The sequence below is a fragment of the Lampris incognitus genome, chromosome 18 (genome assembly GCF_029633865.1).
Source record: "Lampris incognitus isolate fLamInc1 chromosome 18, fLamInc1.hap2, whole genome shotgun sequence".
In the NCBI taxonomy this organism is placed as follows: domain Eukaryota; kingdom Metazoa; phylum Chordata; class Actinopteri; order Lampriformes; family Lampridae; genus Lampris; species Lampris incognitus.
In genome coordinates this window covers 20232702-20252860 of record NC_079228.1, presented here as the reverse complement: position 1 = coordinate 20252860, position 20159 = coordinate 20232702, and the positions used below count along the sequence as shown (strand labels likewise).

Here is a 20159-nt window from a genome sequence, read left to right as displayed (position 1 = left end):
GTGAAGCATTCTGCAACCCAAAATGTTTGCAAAACTGTACCAAGCTCTTTGACGTATGGTTAACTACAGCATTTTCAAAAAAGCCAGCATTAAGTGGTAAAGGAGCCGAGATTAAGGACAGGAGTTTTGATTTAAAAGATTCCAATTTGACCCAAAGTGGAGCTTCTGCACCACCCCTTGACCTACATTATAATGCTTTTGATAATTGCTAGCCCAATAATAGTGAAGAAAGTGAGGCCTGGCCATACCTCCTAACTTTTTTCGGCCTTTGTAGAAATGACATTCTCCAACTTGTCTAGACGGCACAAATTTATACATAATGTTTCTTAACAGTGCTTGACATGTAGGTATATCAATATTAAACATCTGGCTAGCACTGTGATATCTTTGTACGCGAAGCAATAATCGCATATCATCATTATATGCCACTTTGTCTCTGTATACTACCTTTTCTGTAACTACCCCATAAGTGAGCAGTATACAGAGGCATACAAAAAGCTCTGAACAATGAGGCTTTGACATTGATAGTGCAGATATAAAACTTATGTATCAACATGTTAGCCAAGGCATACAATTTGCAACACTGTCTATGGATATCTCTGTCATCAGTTAGATCTTCTGTAATATAATAACCAAGGTATTTCATCTAATTACACACATTAAGAGCCTTATTACCCAGATAAAAAAAAAAAATCAGGACAACTAATTTTCTATCCTCTTTACATTTTACGATCATAACATTGCTCTTTTTGGCATTGTATTGGATGCAGGGATTAAAGCAACAACAAAATAAAACCCTCTGACTGAAAAGTTTTTTTCAGGCCAGTCATATTCTTTTTTTCTTTTTTTTTTGGAATTCAAATTTTTTATTGATTGGTTGTTACGTGACAAGTTAACATATCAGATGAGACATTTCACTGGTGCTGCCACAGGTAGAAATAAAATGGCTATAAAATAGAGAGATCTGTACAAGAGAAGATACAGCACTAGTCAGAATCCCAAGAAAAGGAAGCCACCCAGGCAAACAGACTGGAATTATTTTTCAGGATCGTCAAACAATGTAATAATTCCAAAAATGATCCCAGACTGGTCCCTTTTTATGGTCTCTATCATCATCCTGATAAGCGTGGATTCAGGCCAAGCCATATTCATATTCCATGCATGTTTTTAATGTATCTTATTATAATACCAAACAAAACAATGTTTTTGTTTTAAGTGAGCCTCTATCACTTAACGGAAAGAAAAATTAACAGCACCAGCTTTTGGAGGGCTTAGGCACTGTGGTGGCTTTTTATTTGGGGAGGAGGTGGTCGGGCATAGTGATCATTCATCTTGGACCATTACATTATAATATTTATAAAACCACAGATTGTTTTTCACAGCACACTCAGACATCAGCAAGAAGCGCGACAAATGAAATGTCCTGTCCTGAAGTATTCCTTCACATTTTTGTCAGTGATCGCACAGTATGCCATACAAAATAACTGGTAAAACAAGACTTACAGTGAATGGATTTGAACCGCAATTTTCTCATCCTCCCATAGCCATTACACTTTATAACAGCGTTTGGCTGCTTACCGAAGTTTCTTTTCGGTTGGATGTCTGTAGACAGCTCACTTTCCCAGAAGCCACTAGTCAGCTGACAGTTACTGTGGAGAGTCCATTCCTCTCACGCTCATTCCTCTCGCATAATTATTTTCTGACAGTTGGCATTTTTCAGACTATTTTTGAGCTCATCATCTGTGATGGCAGGCTGTTTGACAGATTTTCTTCCTGGTTCATTTCTGCAGTAAAGATATCGGGAGACGCTAAGAACTCGTTTTCACCTTTTATGAAATTATTTCCTCTGTGGCAGCAAAACACGTTACAGCAGCCTTCAGAAACTCCTGCAGGTTAAATCATACTAATGAAACACTTTCAGTGCAGACTGCCTCTGAAAGACTCACTATAAACGGACTAAAAACACTCGCTAGCCTAGCAACATTAAGGCTACAAACAAACCATAATGCAGCACTCTGTAAAATACCATAAACGCTCTGGTACTCTCTTCATTCAAGAAGAATATCTGTTGTAATGAATGAACATGCAATTGTCTAGTCCTAAGTATAAAACCCCCACTTTTTTTAAACAAAATTTCAGGAAAAAAAAACCCAAACCAAACCAAAACAAAACAAAACATCTTATATTAGGGCCAATCCTTTCTCTACAGAGCATAGAGAACTCTCAGCATAGTTCCCCGTTCATTTGGTTTAGACGCTGCACAGGCTTTCAGACAACGCAACAGCAGCACCGCTGCTCTCTGAAACCCATCATTTCTAATGGCTTGCGCAGAGCCATGACAGCTTTTCGCTGTGTTGAGCAAAACGCAACCAATAGAAGAAACAAGGCAACCAGCAGGAAAATATAAAATATAAGAAAAAAGAATAATATGAATAACATAGAATAAAATATGAAAATAAAAGATAAAGATAATGATGACCTTGTCCTGCAAGAAGTTTTGAAAACTCCGCGTATTTTGCCCTGTCCTCCACAACTTCCCCGAACACCCAGTCAGATTTGAGCTCAAATCTTGTTGTGTCTGAAAGGGCTATTTGTAAACCTTGCACTGATCTCCTACATGGCCTCTCGGGAATCCAATTGATGGAAATCTGTTGTAGCGATGGAGAACTTTAATTCATGTGGATGTCAAATTCGGCGCCATACTGGGAACATATTGTGGCAAGTCGGTGTGGAAGAAGGAGTCGAGAGGCAGAGATCTATTTTCAATGGCAGCTCCCGTGTCCCATACACTGCACGACCCTGGGAGTGCTCTTTTATTTACACACCGACCAGAACTACAACACAATCGACACAACTGGAGACCTCAGTCTAATAAGTCACGGTCCTGAGGTCAGTCAGTCAGTCAACAGTACTCTACCCAGTCCGAGTCAAAACCCCAAACAACACATCCCAACCTGAACCAAACATTTGAACACATACATTATAACAATTTCAACCCAAACATAAACAATCCCATGAGCCCCTGTGCTCCCCCAGCGCAGAGCCACCTCCTTCGGTCGCTAGCCCCACCTGAGGGGTCAGTCGTCCTCGATGACCCATCAATCAAACATAGTCCCTCAAATGTCCAGGCTGCCGTTGCTGGCAAACAGATCGCCTGGGGCTCACAGGAAGTGCAACTGGGGGAGAGGCACATTGATCGGCACATGGGGTGCTACAGTCACCCCCCTCCCCAACAACAAGCAGAGCAAGGGGGCGGTATGGGCAGACTCTGTCCTGGTGCAGCACTACCATGCGCCTCCAGCCGGGCATGCGCACCCAGTACATCACCTCAAGACAGCCGGCATACGACCTCACTGGGCCCCTGCCAGTGGCTGCAAAGCGTGGGGGAAATCCCTTTCTTGCAAATGGGACAATACACCTATACTGTGTCCCCTGACATGAAGGCCTACCCAAGGCACCGTGTGTCATAGGCCTCTTCTGCCGGACTCCGGAGCTGACCTGGGCCCGGTGGCTACAAGAGTCGCAGCAGTGCACGTCCACATTTCGTCGACAGCCTGGCCAGTAGAACCGCCCCTGAGGTGGTGGAGGATCTTGGTGTTCCCATAGTGCCCCACCCCCACCGAGCCATGGACCACCTGGAGAACCTGGGGATGGAGCACACAGGGCACTAATAGCTGCAGGAGGTTGTTCCTTCGTCTGGGAACTTGCCACCTCTGGTACGCCAACATGTCGTGGAGCTCGAAGTTGCCCTACTGAGAGTGGTAGGTCTTTACCTCCAGCCCCACTGCTGACACCTCTGTCCACTCAGGGCGCCGCCCTGTCTCCAGCCAGCCAACCCCTCACCAGTGCCAGGGTGACGTCTGCCTCTTACTGCTGCCTCAGTTTCTGCGTGGGCAACGAGAACCACCTCTTCTCGTTGCTGGCGTTCTGGATGGCCACCACTGTCGGCGTCATCTGGCCTCATTCCTCTTGCTGCTGGCAGCAGCAGCACTCCAATGCCGTATCAGGGCTCTGTGCCTGCTGAACGGTGGCTACTCAGCGACAGGCTTGCCGGTCCCTGAGCCTGCACCTATCCCAGCCGGGCCGGAGCGCCACGGTCTTCATGACAAGGGTGTTGGTTGCCTCCGACACGTTAACACAGGCTCCCCAGCGGGTCAGCAGGTCCAGATTGATGATGCACGGGTCCTGGATGTTGGCAAACCAGAATTCATGCACTAGCTCCTGGTCTCCTGCCCGGACTTGCAGTGACTTCTTCCCTCTCATGCTAGCCTTTTCTCTTGCCACCATTATCAGCTGGGTGTTGGTTTGTGACCATGCCACCGAGAGTGGGCCAGTGGTGCCCGGGAGGATGCCAGGTCACACCTGGGAAATGGTAGACCCCGTGTCTATCAGGGCGCAGCAGGATTGACTGTCGAGTTGGCAGTCCAAATACAGTCCTTTGGTGTGACCTAGACAGCCAAGCAGCGTCCATCGGCCTTGAGAGGGGGCTGGAGACTGGAGTGGCGGTCCCCTCACTAGGCCACTCCACCATCATTTCCCCACTGGCCAGGTGACTCTTGGCCTTCAGTGCCGGTGCTGAACAGTCGTGGGCTACTTAACCAGGCTCATCACACTGGTACCAGCGGTCAGTCGGCTGGGATGGATGTCGCCTGGATGTTGGAGGCCATCGCCAAGACTGCTGTGGTGGAAGCCAAAGTTGGTAGACCTCTTCTACTTCTTCCTCTTCATCGTATTTGGCCAACCCAACAAGCCGTCAGAAAGCGGGGGCCTTCTACTGGGTAAGCCATGTGGAGAGTACCACCTCAGCCCATTCAGCTTTGCAGAGAGCCCCACTGAGGGTTAGGGGCATGGCGAGGTGGACATGCTGGTACAAGTGCTCCAGCATGAGCTCCTGCAGGAAAGCGTGGAGGGCCAGCTCTACTTGGGCAGCTGCGTTGAACTGCAAGTAACCACTTTGGGTGTGCAGCTGCACATCTGCAGTGAAGGTCCCAGGCTCTCTTCCTCTTGGTGGTGGTTGCTGGCTAGCTGCTCCCTGCTCTGGTCAGTCAAGGGTCGCTGCCTGAATCACCTCTCCAGCACCATGGTCATCCCGCTGCTCCACTGGGGCTAGGTCGAGGAACACCTGCAAAGCCTTTCCCTCCAACGCCAGAGCCAGGTGGATGACAGCTTCTTCGTTGCTCCTTCTGCTGTGTCATGCCGCCAGTTGGACCTATGAGAGGTGTGGCTTTAGATGTGTCATCCCATTGTACTTGGGCAGCTTGGCTAGTGGTCTATGTGCAGGAGCCCCCCCAGTCGTTAGGGGATGGTCAATGGCGGCGGTGGCGGGCAGCAGGTGTTCCTATGTATTGGCCCTCCTGGCCTCTAGGGGGCGCTGGGGCCTTGGTGCACTGGAGCCATCAGGGTGGGTTGGAAAACTTCATCTCTGGCAGGCTCCGTCTTTTGCCACACCAGTTTTTCCAAGCGCCAACAAGTCTGCTCAATGTCCCGCTCCAGTCTCTGGATCTCCCTCTCCATTTTTCAGCGAAATCCCACTTCTGACACCAATGTGGTGGGCCGGTGTGGAAGAAGGAGTTGAGAGGCAGATACGTCTTTTTAATGGTAGCTCCCATGTCTCATACACTGCACGACCCTGAGAGTGCTATTTTATTTACACACTGACCAGAACTACAACACAAAGATCCCCTCTCCCCGAGGTCGCAAGTGGAGACGTCAGTCTAAGTCACGGTCCCAAGGTCAGTCAGTCAGTACACAGTCCTCAACCCAGCCCGAGTCAAACCCCCAAACAACAACACATCCCAACGTGAACCAAACATTTGAACACACAAATTATAGCAATTTCAACCCAAACATTAACAGTCCTATGAGCCCCTGCGCTCCCCCAGTGCACAGCCACCGCCAGTTAGAGCAACTGCCTCCTACGGTCATTACAATATCTTCAATAACTGTTGCAATCCAGCAATATATGGAGAAAAAACCAAATCATCTGCATACATTAGATGGCTAACAACAGTGTTTCTGATAACTCAGTCAGTTTTATACCCCATTCAGCTGCTTCAACAAGTCATCCATGTACACATTGAACAGGAAAGGAGATAAAATCTCACCTGTCTAACCCCATTGCTAACATACAAAAAGCAGATACAGCCAGGGCTCGAAATTAACTTTTTTCCTCAGTGTCCCACAACTGTCCCGAATTCTACTTTGTATTGTCCTGGATATAACCAACAGTGTCCCAAATTTTAATTCTTGTCGTCGCCCCCCCAATTATGCAGAATACATATAATTTGATCATTTTTTGTCACTTAATCATCACACCATGGACTCTGGTCCACCATATAAGTTTAAAATACTTATTCTTTTATTAAACATATGAATATTAGTTTCGGGAGTTTCAGGAGTCGGCAGTCGTTTCGGGAGTCGGCAGTATTGGGGCTTGCATCAGGGGGCTGTTTATTCGACCACCTCAGCATTTCTTTCTTCTTCTTCTTCTTTTAACTGTCGTTGATGATGGTCTATCGCTCTGGCTCTATGAATGTTGCATCGGCGCGAGTCAAACAGCAGCCACTGGCAGAGTGGATGACGTAGAATGCATTCTATGATTTGCACGAACAGGCAATTGACTGCCCTATCGTGAGGTGCTGCAAGAACGTAAGCCTTTTGTAGTTTCGCCGTTCACACGTTTTTATTAAATTATTCAAACGACAAAGTAAGGTCTAGATACTCATAATTAATGACTTTGCAAATAACACCTATTTCGAAGTTTACTTTTACATTTTTTTTCACTGTCCCGGAATTGTCCCAGACAAAATATATTTGCATCCCAGTAGGATTTTTTAATGGTCCCCGGGACATCGGGACATCATTAATTTCGAGCCCTGGATACAGCGTTGCCCCATTTAACCTACATAGTCTGATGAGCATATCAGAAAACTACAATTCCGAGTGTAACTTTGGGTACACCTCTTTGGCACATTTTGTTATGTAATTTCTTGTGATGGACTAGTGGCCTGTCCAGGGTGTCCTGCCCAATGGTTGCTGGGATAGGGTCCAGCATCATTGTGACCCTGAGAGCAAGATAAGCTGTTTGAATAATGAATGAATGGATGGAATTTCTCATGATTAATTCTATCAAATGCCTTAGAGGTGTCTATAAAACACAAACATGGTAGAGTTTTGGGTTTTGTATTTAGCTACCATTTCCTTTTGGGCAAAAATACACATATCTGTCCCATGTTTACGGTTAAAACCAAACTGATTATCATTGTTAAGAATGTACATTCCTAGCCTGTTCAGCAAAATTCCCTCCAACACTTTAGAAAGGATGCTTGCTAGAGCAATAGGTCTATAGTTATCCTTGTTAATTATTTTACCAGCTTTATCTTTGATAACCAGCACCAAAAAACACCGCTAGCACGGAAACTGGTAACATACCATGAATGAAAAATGCAAAAGACGTACAGTAAGAAGGGGAACAAGCTTTTGACTGGCATGTTTTAAGTGTTCTGCAGTGATATAATCCATACCACATGCCTTACTGTCACCTACCTTAATGATAGCATGGTGTACTTCCTCCGGCCTAAGTACCATGTTGTCAGTGGAGTCAAATTATCAACCACAAACGTATCACTTTTAACACAGTTGCATAGATCATAATAGTACAGTCGCCACAATTCAGCAATATTACCTGAGCCACATACTCCATCAATACTAGACCATAAAGAAGCTTTACAGTTGTTTGTAACTCTGACCTCTTTCCAGGGAGTCATATTAGTTTCACAGCTTCCTAGCAAGTGAATCAGCCCTCATAGTACCCTCATTACTTTTAATGAACCAGAGAGCATATTTAAATCTAGCATTAGTACGTTTTTTTGGTGTTCATACAAAGGCCCCTGTCTCATCCTTCCTGACTCTGCCCATATTTTAAAGGCTTCTCTAGCTGCAGCATGTATTTCAGCCACATATTCATTCCAACCAGGTTTAATATTATGCTTATTCTTAGATTTATAAAAAGGCTTACAAGCGACATTGAGAGATTCAGCATTAGTATCATACATAGAGCATAGGTCTTTACCATGTTGTTCATTTTTACAGTTCATGTCACAACACAACATTGTATGTCTTGGTAATTCAATAGTATCTAGCAGTTTGTCAATTTGAGCAGTATAATTGTTAATATCATTCTTAGTTAAGCAAGACCAACCATACTTCCCTGTATATGAATTATTGCCAACAGTAGATAGATCTGGTACATTCTCAACATTTAAGGGCACAACTATTAGTATTTGATCTGTAGCGGCCAATCCATAGCAAATCTCCATGCTATCCAGAGTCATGTGCATCTGCTGTGCATATACATTGATCAAACCATGACATTGTATGCCATGCTTCACTAACATGTATAGCTTCCCTCAGGCAACAGCATTTACTAGAAAAAATAAGATTATTACCATTGCAGAACTTCATGAAATATTTTGCAAATAGAGTTATTGTCCGAAATGTCAGCATTCATATCCCCAACTACATAAAGATGCATTGATAAACGCTAATTGCGCTATTCATCTTCATTTTGATACGACTCATAAGGTATATTTATATTTATTTAATATTTATAATTGTGAATTCCCTGTCATTAAACTTAATCTCTATTCCAATAGTTCAGTCAACATCCAGTCTTACCACCTTCACCAGTGGATCGCATTTGCTATTCCAGAGTATCACTGAGATCCGTAGTGGACTCCCCAACTCCATGAGAGTCCTTATGTAGCGTATTCAGCCTTTCCATTCATGATCTTGTTTAGCTAGCCAAGTCTCTTGAAGGCACAGGATATCATATTCCTCTAAACTTTTATCGACTACCAAATGACTTATTTTATCTCCAGCACTGGCTATGCCCTACATGCAGGCCACGTGCGTTATATGACACAACCCGGATCATTCTATTTGGTTATTTACTAGTGACGTTTGCACTGTCAGATGAATGGTTCATGTGTGGCTTATCGCCAACAGACACGGCATTTTGAATGCTGAGGTTTCCCTCTAAACCATGCAATCCACTGGCTGAAGTGTCTCTGGGCCGTCTTGGCTCATAATAGCACTGGACAAAAGTCCCGACTGGCCACAGCTGCAGGTCATACATTTCTGCTACTTCATTATATTCAGCAATGAGATGAAATGAGCTTAATCTGTTTCGTGCCAATTCAATCTTCTGCCATGTGACTACTTGACCTGGTTTCTCTTTCACATACTCACTTAAGAGTGTTAGCTTCCAGGTGTGGAGCAAACTTAGTCGCAAATGTACTCAACAATTTAGTACTGACTACTTGGATGTTAGAACACACTGTCTGTGCCTGTTCTTTTTTCCTCTCTTGTTTCAATGGCACTTGTATTTCCCCGATGTTTTGGTTGAATAGCATTATGTTCAGGTACCGACTTTAGTCGGTGTCCTTCCCTCACAACACGACTCCATTTGGGCAGCTACTGTGGTGTGGATGACACTGTATTCATAAACCCTGTAATTCATAAACCCTGTATTCATAAATGTCACGTTTCAACCCACCAGTCTGGTAAAAGAGTGCAACGCTAATGTTTCCTCATATTATTTTAGTTATAAATAGCTCATTGGCCACTGGCTATTTACCATTTTATTTAAAAGATGCGCTTGTCCAGAGCCTTTCTTAAAAACTCTGCACTGGACCTTTGCGTCCTAACGAATTACATATTTATTGAGCACCATTTCTGTTAAAATAGCCTAAGAAAGTTGTTGAGGTTCAACTAACTAATATGAGCAGAAATGACCCATTAGACAAATCCCACAGCACAGACAGGTTTGCCTACAGGCTAAAAAATACCTCGTAGCTGAATGGTTACAGCGCATGCTACATAACCTCAACATCCCTAGTTCGATTCCAGCCAGAGACCTTTGTTGCATGTCGTACCTGTCTCTCTCCCCTGGTTTCCTCTCTGACACTTCACTAGCCTCTATCCAATAAAGGCAAAAATGCCAAGAAAATCTTAAAAAAAAAAAGACCTAATTTTAGCAGAAAATTCGGAAAAATTTCCAATTCTAGTGCAATTTGATTTTAGTGTTGCTTCTGATACAGCTGACCTTGACTGATTGTGTTGATGATTGTGTAGGATTTACAGACACTGTCTTTGGCTGGAAAAGATAAACGGTTAAATGTTGCTTTGACTCAACAGCCACGCTTTAAAATTCTAAGAGTTCCCTAAAGTGCTCAGGATGGGTTTTACACGGTTTTACATTCACACAAGCCCACTTAAGTCATATAATCTGTAGATCCAGCATTTCTTTTTTTATCACTGTTTTTTATTTATTTATTTATTTATTTATTTTTATTCACATCTGGATTCCCCTGCTTAACCAACTCACCAGCAGCAACTGAATACAAGAGACAATGTTTCTCTTAACCACAACCTTTCATACACTAAATGCTGGACATCTCATAATGCTCTTTAGCTTAATAACATTAACAAAACTGGGTCAAAACCTAGCATATGCCTGGACCATGTATGGTCAATGTTTGAAATTGTGGCCAATTTGTTACAGGGTGGGGGTGTCAGTGGTAGTGTCTATAATGTGCATTCCTGGATATTAAATGTTCATCTGTAATTTGCTGTAATGGTCCAAGTAAAATTTGCTGTTAAAATGTACTGAAGTAGCATATCACATGACATGATTAAGTGCTAGAGTAAAAAAATAAATAAAAAAAGGCTATGAATGCAGTTGAAAGAACAATACTTCCTACTTTCATCTTCGGATGTTTATTTGAAAAAGAGCTTAATTGTAATTATAATTATTCTAATCATCTGTTAACACACCTCGTTTATCTGCGGATTTCTCCTGTTTTTATCAAGACTCACTTTGTATGGAGTGTTTTGTCAGAGTGATTTCATTTGGGGCACTGTGCGCTCTCCCTCATGCCACTCGGCGCATGGAGAGCTGTTCTCTCTCCTACTCTGCTCTATGCTGGACTGTTACAGTGCATAACCAGATACGGAAAGAGCAGCAAAATATTCCGTTTGTTAGCACGCTATAGGGATGGAATGTGCTGGAACCGCTGCGCTGATTAATTTTGAAAGAGTTACGGTCAATAGGGAAACTCCCACTTGTGTTTACCACCGACATCATTGACCAGCCAATCAATCGTGTAACTTCAGTGACATCATTGGTCACCTGATTCAGCAGCCCAATCATGTAACTTGTTCCTCAGTGACTCCGACATGATCACTCAGTCAGTCACTCTAAACATGATCACACAGGGACATTCGCGTTTATAGGGCTGGCCCGCTGGTCCGGTCCAGCCAAAAATGAGGTAGGAATATTTGGCCCACCAATTGCAACTTTCAAATTACAACATTTGTGGCAACCTTCCAACTAACATCTAAACATTTACCGGGCATTATGGGGTATTTTGTTTAATCTGAGTGTTGAGAAACAAAACCAAAACGTTCTGTTTTGCTAAATCAGTTTGGAAATATATCTCAAGTTCATTCAATAATTATTGAACCATTGAAAAATTGACAATAAATTATTTATTGTCTTGAAATAAGTTTTTAAGTATATTTTTCTTGAACTGGCTGTTGTTGACTCCCTAAAACCCTGAACCCCAATAAGCGGCCCACGAGAGCCAAATGCCTGGCCCGCGCCGATCCATTGGCACCAACACACCTGTCATAACATGAAATAAAGTGCACCAACATGTGAAATGAACTGCATGCTGCTGTACTTTATTTTGACCTCACCCTACACCGTACACTTGATCTATGCTGTAGAGCGTGCGTAGAAATACTCCGCGCTCTCTACAGTCCTTTCAGCTTGTTCCCCATTTCCCAGGGGTCGCCACAGAGGATTTGACAGTTTCCATCAGTACCCTGTGAGGGCACAGCAGACAGCGGTCTTGTCGATCTGCATAATGATTTGGCAAAATTTTACGTTGGATGCCCTTCCTGACAACTAAACTAAGAACATAGCGTGAAAAAGCGGAAAGTCAACCAGGATATCCATAAGTTCAAATCTGACTGGACTGATCAGTTTTGTTTTATTTTATCGGACCATGCCACTGCCAAACCGACATGCTTGATATGCATGCAGACCGTCGTTGTCTGCAAAGCAGATAATCTCAAGCGGCACTTCAACATTATGCATGCTGCACAGTTTAATGCCAACTACCCTAAAAAATACAGATCACCACAAAAAAAAGTAAATATGACATCACACAAGCACTCTGTTTCTACTATCTGTAAATCAACATCATCACAAGACTGTTGAGGCATGTTTCACTGAAACTTACTAAAGCTAATAAGCCATTCACTGATGCTGAGTTGATTAAAACGTGTGCAATTGATATGGCTGGCGAAGTTTTAAGTCATGATGAGAAAAACAAGAAAACGGTGTGGAGCTATTAAAACAGGTGCCATTGTTGGCTAACACGGCAGCAAGACGAGTAGAACTTTTAGTGTAGGAATGTTTTTCCAGTCTACACACCGATATCACTAGCCATAGACTCGTCCTGTGACCGAGCCAATATGGAACAAGTATCTGTGTTCACAAGATTTTTTTGATGGGAAGACCTTTCGGGAAGAGCTACTTTGTTGGCTTCCTCTGCCTGGGTGCACAACTGGGGAAATCATCTTTAATTAACTCAGAAGAGAAGAATGGCTTGGATGTGAGCAAAATTGTGTCCGTTGTCACCAATGGGGCTCCGTCAATGGTGGGACTACACAAGGACTTGGTAAGCTGACTTGACACTGTCAACCCAGCGCTCTTAGTATTTCATTGCATTATTCACAAATCAGTGTTGTGCGCTACACTGTGTGGGGAAATGAAAGTGATGGATACTGGGACAAGACTGGTAAAGAGAGTTCTAGTCTGCAACATCGCCTTTACAGAGCATTGCTGGAGAAAATGTCAGCGGAACACAAAGATCTTTTGATGCATAATGATGTTCGCTGGCTGAGCAAAGGCCATGTGTTGGAGAGGGTGTACGACCTGCATGATGAGCTTGTGTAATTTTTATCCAGACTGCGGAGCCAAAAAGCCCAGGTTTTTAAATGACAATAAGGTGATGGCAATGTTATTTTTTTTGTGTGACATCATGTCTCATCTAAATCACCTTAATCTGAAATTACAAGCCAAGAACCATACTGTTGAGGACTTGTACGAGGCGGTTGAAGCTTTCCGGTCAAAGCTGAACCTTTTGGATTTGTAGGAGAAAGTTGTACTTTCCACATCTGTGGGAGCATTGCGAGAAGAACAAAATGCAGGAAGATCCAGTGATGAAGGATTTTGTGATGAGCCTGGCAGAAAACGTCAAGGAACAATTTGAAAGCTCCCCTAAACTCTCAGGTGACATCCTCCTCTTCCTGAGACAACCGTTCTCCGTTTTGGCTGATGGACAGCGGACTGCCGAGGCCAAAAGCCTGGTATCGTCCGTAGATGAGGCAAATCTTCAGATGGAGGTCTTGGAGATGGGAACATCTGATTTGCTCAAAGCACAACACAAGGACGTTGGGGTGAGTGACTTTTGCTTTAACGTGGTTCCCCAAACTCAATTCAAAAACTTGAGAGCTACTGCAATGCTCCTACTCATAATTTCCCCCTCCCAGTAAATATGTGAGTCATCATTTTCTTCAATGAACTTGACCAAGAACCAGGAAAGAAACAGACTCGCCAATAAACATCTTGGTCAATGCCTCAGGCTTGCCACAACAGAATACAGGCCTGACATCAGAAGACTTGCCTCATCCCGTCGTTTTCACTTCTCTCACTGGTTAGTGAAAGAATGTCCATTTATTTTTGTCCATTTGTCCATAATTAAATGGTTGGTTTTGGGCTAATTTTGTTTCAACGATGCATTTTTTTTTCTTGTGTTACCCTCAACTTGGGCATTTAAGAACCGCAGGCCTAAATTACTAGTATTACTACAACTACTACTAATAATAATAATAATGATGATAATAATAATAATTGTAATAGCAGCAACAACAACATCTGCACAGAAAAATTTTTTTGCTGGCGCAATGGAAAAACACCCTCAGACATTTTAGCCCTTGACTTGGCATGCACAATGTGATTTGAGCCTTGGGGAAACTAGTTTTGGAACACTGCCCTAAACTATTGCTTATATCATTAAAGTTTGTCTTTTTGGTATTGGATCAGAATAAAGAAGCTAAACTTTTTTACCAAAACAAGGTAGCTACTTTTTAGCCATTATGGCAGCTTCCAATCAGTTTTAGAATTGATTTTAAGCAACAGGCCTAATTGGCTGATCTTACCTCATGTCATAGAGTTATTAACTGCCTGGATAAAAGCAAAATCTGCAAAACCTTTGACTGTCCTGATTGACCAGACTGAAGTCTATAGGTAATTGAACATTTGCAATCAGAGCAACTTAAACAAAAGGATAGTCCACATGTAGATATAAGCTTTTTGTTATTAATTTGCATTTGACTGATATATATATATATATATATAAAAAATTTTTTGAAGCTCACTTAAAGGTAGCACAAGTAGAATTCGTTGGTCATAGTTTGTAAACACAATGTTCAAAGTTTGCCCCTCCTCCCATGGTCTAGGACACGCCCCCTGACCGCAGTAGCCAGAACACATCCCAGTGTACAGGCCAACTCTGCGTCACTCTTCATCCCCATCCTCTCCTTCAGTGCTCGCCAGCGGGTGAAAGCCAACCCCAGACTCACTCTCGTTTTGGAACGAGCTTTGTCTGCTTGGCGTTTCACCTTGCTGTATTTGCGTCTTTTCAGTGCTGTGTCCGCGACTGTTGTAGCTTCCTCTTGGATGCGTGCTTACGATCTCGATCTGGCACCTGGTCGCTACAGCTTTACAGAGTCCTGTTGCCCAAAGGCTTAACGCTTAGAAACATTCTGTACACAGCAAAATAAGAAAATAAAGGCAGAGGACAGTCTCTGATGATACAGACACCGACAAACATGTCTAGTGGGTCAAAAGTGATGATTGAGAGGGATTATTTTTGTATGAGTCAATACACTAATTTTTAGGAAAATCTTACTCGTTCTACCTTTAAACCACTTTCTTTTCCACATTTGCCATTGGTTTAGTTACTACTAATATTTCTGACACCCTAGGCTTCTTCCTTGTTTTCTTCCTGATCCCATTTTGGTTGGAGTAAAGCACGTTGTACCTAACTTTGTTTTTGAAAATGCTACACAGATAATGTCATGATTTTGCACCAACTTCAGCTACACACCAGTCTTCCTGTGGGCCAACACAGACCTACAAAAACATTAAAAAAAATACTTTAATAATGGCTGACCACAGGAGATAAAAGGCTCCTTAAAATAAATCAGTATCACATGGTTCCACTGAGTAACTTTTGACCAACTGCTACATGACAGAACAAAAAGGGAAAACCGGAGGTGCAAATACAATCCTGAATTTAGGATGAAACTCTGTACCCAAAGCATGATCTATTAAAAACATGCATAGGCCTGCATCAGTGGCATGCTATTGTGGGGGATTGCTAGGAATTACCAAATAATCAGCGCCTCATCAGGTAAACTTTGGCCGACTCCTCTACACTTGGGAATCAACATTTTGAGCTGGAGAAATGTTCTCCTGTGAATACACCAGCAATGTAGGTTAACTAACTCTCGCCTCCATTTTTTTATCCAGCCTTGGGATTTTTCCATGAGCTGAATATGGTTAGCCTAATACATAGGCCTACAGGATAGCACGCTTCCATCAAGCATTGTTTTTCCCCCCCTCCTTTATTAATTATGGAAATAACACAACAAAGGCATCTCTTAAACCTATTAACCAAACAAATGGAGCAACACACGATAAATCACCTACTCATGCCATCAAAATAGAAATAATTTTACATGCATAATGTATGCAGCTGTTTTCTTAGGCTACATCTGTTCCTCTCAGAGACTAATACATGGCTTAAGTAAGAGGTCTCCCCCACTATGAAAAGGACATTATCCCATTAAATAATCATAACTAATCTATGACTACTGTATAGGGAAAAGGAGGGAGATGTTGTGAATGAGTTGACTTATTATTGGAATGTTTTCTTCTTGGCTTTCCAGGGGGAAAAAAGGCTTTCAAGAAAGAGGGTTTAAAGTTCCTGTGCGACTACAAACATAATTGTCATCTCACACACAGCATCTAGTATCCTCTAGCAGTCTATATCAGTTAAGACTAAAGACCAGTCAAAAACATGCACCATGGAGAACCTCCAAATAGAGCTATTGTACGTACGTTTCCCAGTTCTGGCTATAAATCTTGGGGATTCCTAGCCCCTCACGTCTGTCCTTGACAGAAAGTCCATCTCAGCATTTCAGTAGAGACTTTTACTTCCTCAGATCACTCACTACTCGTTAAGCTATGATGAAGAATGTCTGGTGTATGCATGACTATGTGTTTTTACAAGTGCTTGTGTGTTTTTGATCGATGCTATGGATCAAAGGCTGTAGGCCTCACCGCATTAGCACAATTTTGCCTGAAGCAAGTTTCTCTTTAGCCTTCTGCTGCCTTCATTAGTTCCATCCCAGAGTGGAGCCTCTTGTATGCCAAAGCAAGGTCCGAACTTTCCAACACAATAACATACACAAATTAACTATTGCATAATTTACTTTCTATTACCTGGAGACACCTCAATAATTCAGTGTATGCATCTTTCATGAAATAATCAAATCAATACATAATGAAAGGCATACATAAATCAATAGACAAATAATGCTGCAGAGAGCATCCATCTGTTAGGTTGAGGTGGAAAATCTGTTCCAGGGATTTATCTCTGAAAGCCTACAAAGACAAATCTAAACTTTGTAGCTTGAATCTGGTCCCAATACTATGTTGTTGCATAAGGTACAACCACTGGCCATTTGCACGGTTGATACTTTTTGGTGTTAATAAAACCTCAACCTGTATCTAAAAAGGGCTAATACTGGTGTTTTTGGATTGTAAAATGGCTTACTGAGAGCATAAAAAAACTCAAGTCAGTTAATTTTGCCCCTAGTTTCTTCCTTTAAACAGCCATAATGAACATGACCAAACTGCTCACATCCCCTTACTGTAAATGTATATGGCTCAATAATTCTAGCCTGCTAAATAAAGGTAAAGTTACAGAATGTGACAGGGTGTGACTTGACATGGTTCCTTTTAAGTGTATGAACATACTCAAATCCCTCTTAAGCAACTTACTGAGGGGCCTACAAAAACGTAACAGTTTCCAACAGAAACCCAGACTGAGAGGGCCAGAAATGGCAAATTGTCACTGGATTACGACCAAGAACCTTACTCCCATCCTTTGATTTTTTCGACTTTCAGTGTCAGCCAGCCCAAGATTCTTTGATGTCATCTGAGTATTTAATAACTGCAGATCAGCTGAGAGCACTAGAGGCAATTACAGTTCCTTCTTCCATCACTTCAAACAAGACAACCTAAGGACTGTGAGGCACAGAACAATCACACACATTAGGCTAGCAGCTCAACACTAGGCTTATCATTAAAAAAACAAAACAAACCAAAAAAAAAAATGGTCAGACTTTGGTAATGGATTTGTTCCAATACCTCAACTTCAAGCTCATAAGCCTAGCAGCAGGAAATGCTAACCTACACTGAAACTAAAGCCAACTGTAAAATTGTATTAAATGTTTTGCTAATGAGACCTCTGGGTTCAATTCAGAGAGAACTGTATGGCATCTATAGTGGCTCAACTCTGAACGGAGGTTGGCATTATTGGAATACTCTAAAAATGCATGTCTTTGGTCAAAGAAGTCTCTAAGCTTAAAAATAATTAAACATCATTAACTGATAAGGTCACATAGCCTTCATCTCAACTGTGTCCACTGTCAGTTACATAACAGAAGAAAAGAACTATTGATGTAACATGAGTGTCAAATCTTGCATGGTGTCAAATGTTAGTTATCAAATGTGAAAAAGAGGAACTGGTTCTGGCAACTAGGTGACAGCAAAGTGTAAGACAGAATCAAAGAGAGAAACATCACTCCTATGAATACTCATGTGCTCAGTCTTAAAAATACTATGTAACAGTCTTCAGAGTCACATGATTCACAGTAGGCTAATTCTATGCAGGCTGGATTCTGACTGCTTGGTATGCACTGAATAGGCTACACTTGATAGATTTCAGCATGGACACTCACACAGATGACCAAAGGAAAAAAAAAGTTCTAGGAGGCAAGGCAAAAGCACACTGGCTTATGTAACTATACAGCAAGTATGTGTGTAAACTACTGTATGGTATTGAATAGGATATGATAAACAGTTAGCTCAACGCCACAGGAAAGTTAGGCACCAAAAACCAAATTTCACTTCTGTCTAAATCACTGCATTTGGGTATAACGTTGGTAACCCACTGCCAGAGTAGTAAAGTATGAGCCAGTTATTGCATAGTGCAGTGTGGTCAAGCGGAATCTAATTTCTTACGACAACTCGGGTTCCAGTTCAAAGGGTTGAGAGTACAGTCCTTGTGGGACGTGGTCTAGTTATCTCACCTTGTCCAAAACAGCATCTAACCAGTCAGTCAGCCTGCCTGAACTGTGCCTTTGGCAATCCTGGCAGGCAACGAAGCCATTTGTTTGTTGTTCTTTTCACACCGTGAGTCTTATCAGAATTGATCACAAATGGCAGTGAAGGCATATTTACTCAGTCATTGTACACAATGTTATGTTACATGCAGAATGGGTGGAGACAAACGCGGGATTAACGAGGTCTCCTTGGACACAGCCAGGCGGGAACGACGCCAAACAACTATCATTAAATTTCGTTTGACAGCCCGACAGCCAACATGAAACACACCAACTGCTGAACAAGCGCAACGGCAAGTCTTAGTCGGCCAAACCGGCGGAATTTCACACGGCACGGCTCGACCATACTGAATTATGAAGAAGGTGGCAAGCTAGGTTAGCGTTAGCAACTTGGACACGAGCTGCAGCGCAGGCCTACTTCCGACATGTCGCTGCCGTCCAACAAGTAAATGTGACCAAATCCGCACAGGCTAAGACTGGGACCGTTGCACCCGTGCGACACACAAAACAATTCATTTATAAATGTCAGCTTCGGCGTAGTTTTAGCTACCTGTTCAGTTAACGCAGGGCTCCCCCATTCTGCCTGCTCGGTCCGACCGCTGGTTTGTAAACAGTCGCGAGTCAGGCGGATGCTGTGAAGCGCAGCTGACCGGTCATGTGATCAGGGAGGTGAAACAGGCGCTGCGTCCAGGTAATCCAGCACCCAACCCCCCCTATAGCCTTTATAGCGTTTGTAGCGATACTTCCCGCTTCCCTAAAACGGTAAAATGAATAATTTGCCTGAACCGTATGATGCGGGAAGTGCTGCGTCGACCGACCAACCATAGTGAAAGCATCACAGTCTAAGGAACAAGGTTCAGATCATTGAGAGAGCAAACGGGGTGGCCGCTGGAGTACAGGATGTTAATGCGGTCTAAAAAAAAGATATCGAATCCGTCTATACAAAAACAAACGTTATGAAAATCTTAAGCTTTAATAACAGCAGCTGTTGAAACAGTTCAAGTTGAATGTATTTATAGTGAATTCTAGACAAGCACAGTTGTCACCGTGACAACACGCACGCACGCGCGCGCACACACACAGAGTATAAAAGGACAGTTTAAGAAAAACTGGGTTAGAACAAGCACATCACATCATGACAAAAAAGCAGCAATCACCATCATCATCATCATTGCCATCATCATCACAAGCATGGCATTTCAAGAACACCATTATCATTATCATTATCAAAGCTAATATTACTGAGTATGTGGCCTCCGTGATCTCTCATTGGCCCCGACTGAGTTATCGTCATGGTAACAGATGATAGTAAAGAAAACCGCTTTATTGAATCACTCTACAGAGCTATCCTGACCAAATGGGGCTTGAATGTCGGAGCATCACTGGAAGAGCATCAAAGAGCAAAGTCAGGGAAGAGAGATGCTAAGTAGAAGAGAGGCAAAAAGGAGAGAAATAGAGTGTAATAGGGGGAGAGAAACACAAATGGAAACAAAAGAAGGGACGAGGGAACCAAACAAAGAAAGAATACAAAAAGAAAACAGAATACACAGAAGGATTGAGGCATGTAACTGTAGAGTCGTGTAACTAATATAGAGGCCTATTGATCAGCA

At 42.7% G+C, this 20159-nt stretch overlaps 1 protein-coding gene across 1 annotated transcript in view; it reads right to left on the bottom strand.

Moving 5' to 3' along the window:
* tbc1d5 (TBC1 domain family, member 5) overlaps positions 1-19194 on the bottom strand; it is a 42263-nt gene extending 23069 nt beyond the window's left edge. The window contains exon 1 of the mRNA XM_056298301.1: positions 19100-19194. The gene's annotated coding sequence lies outside the window, so the exon portion shown is untranslated. The remainder of the gene's footprint in view (positions 1-19099) is intronic.
* Positions 19195-20159: the final 965 nt, after the last annotated feature.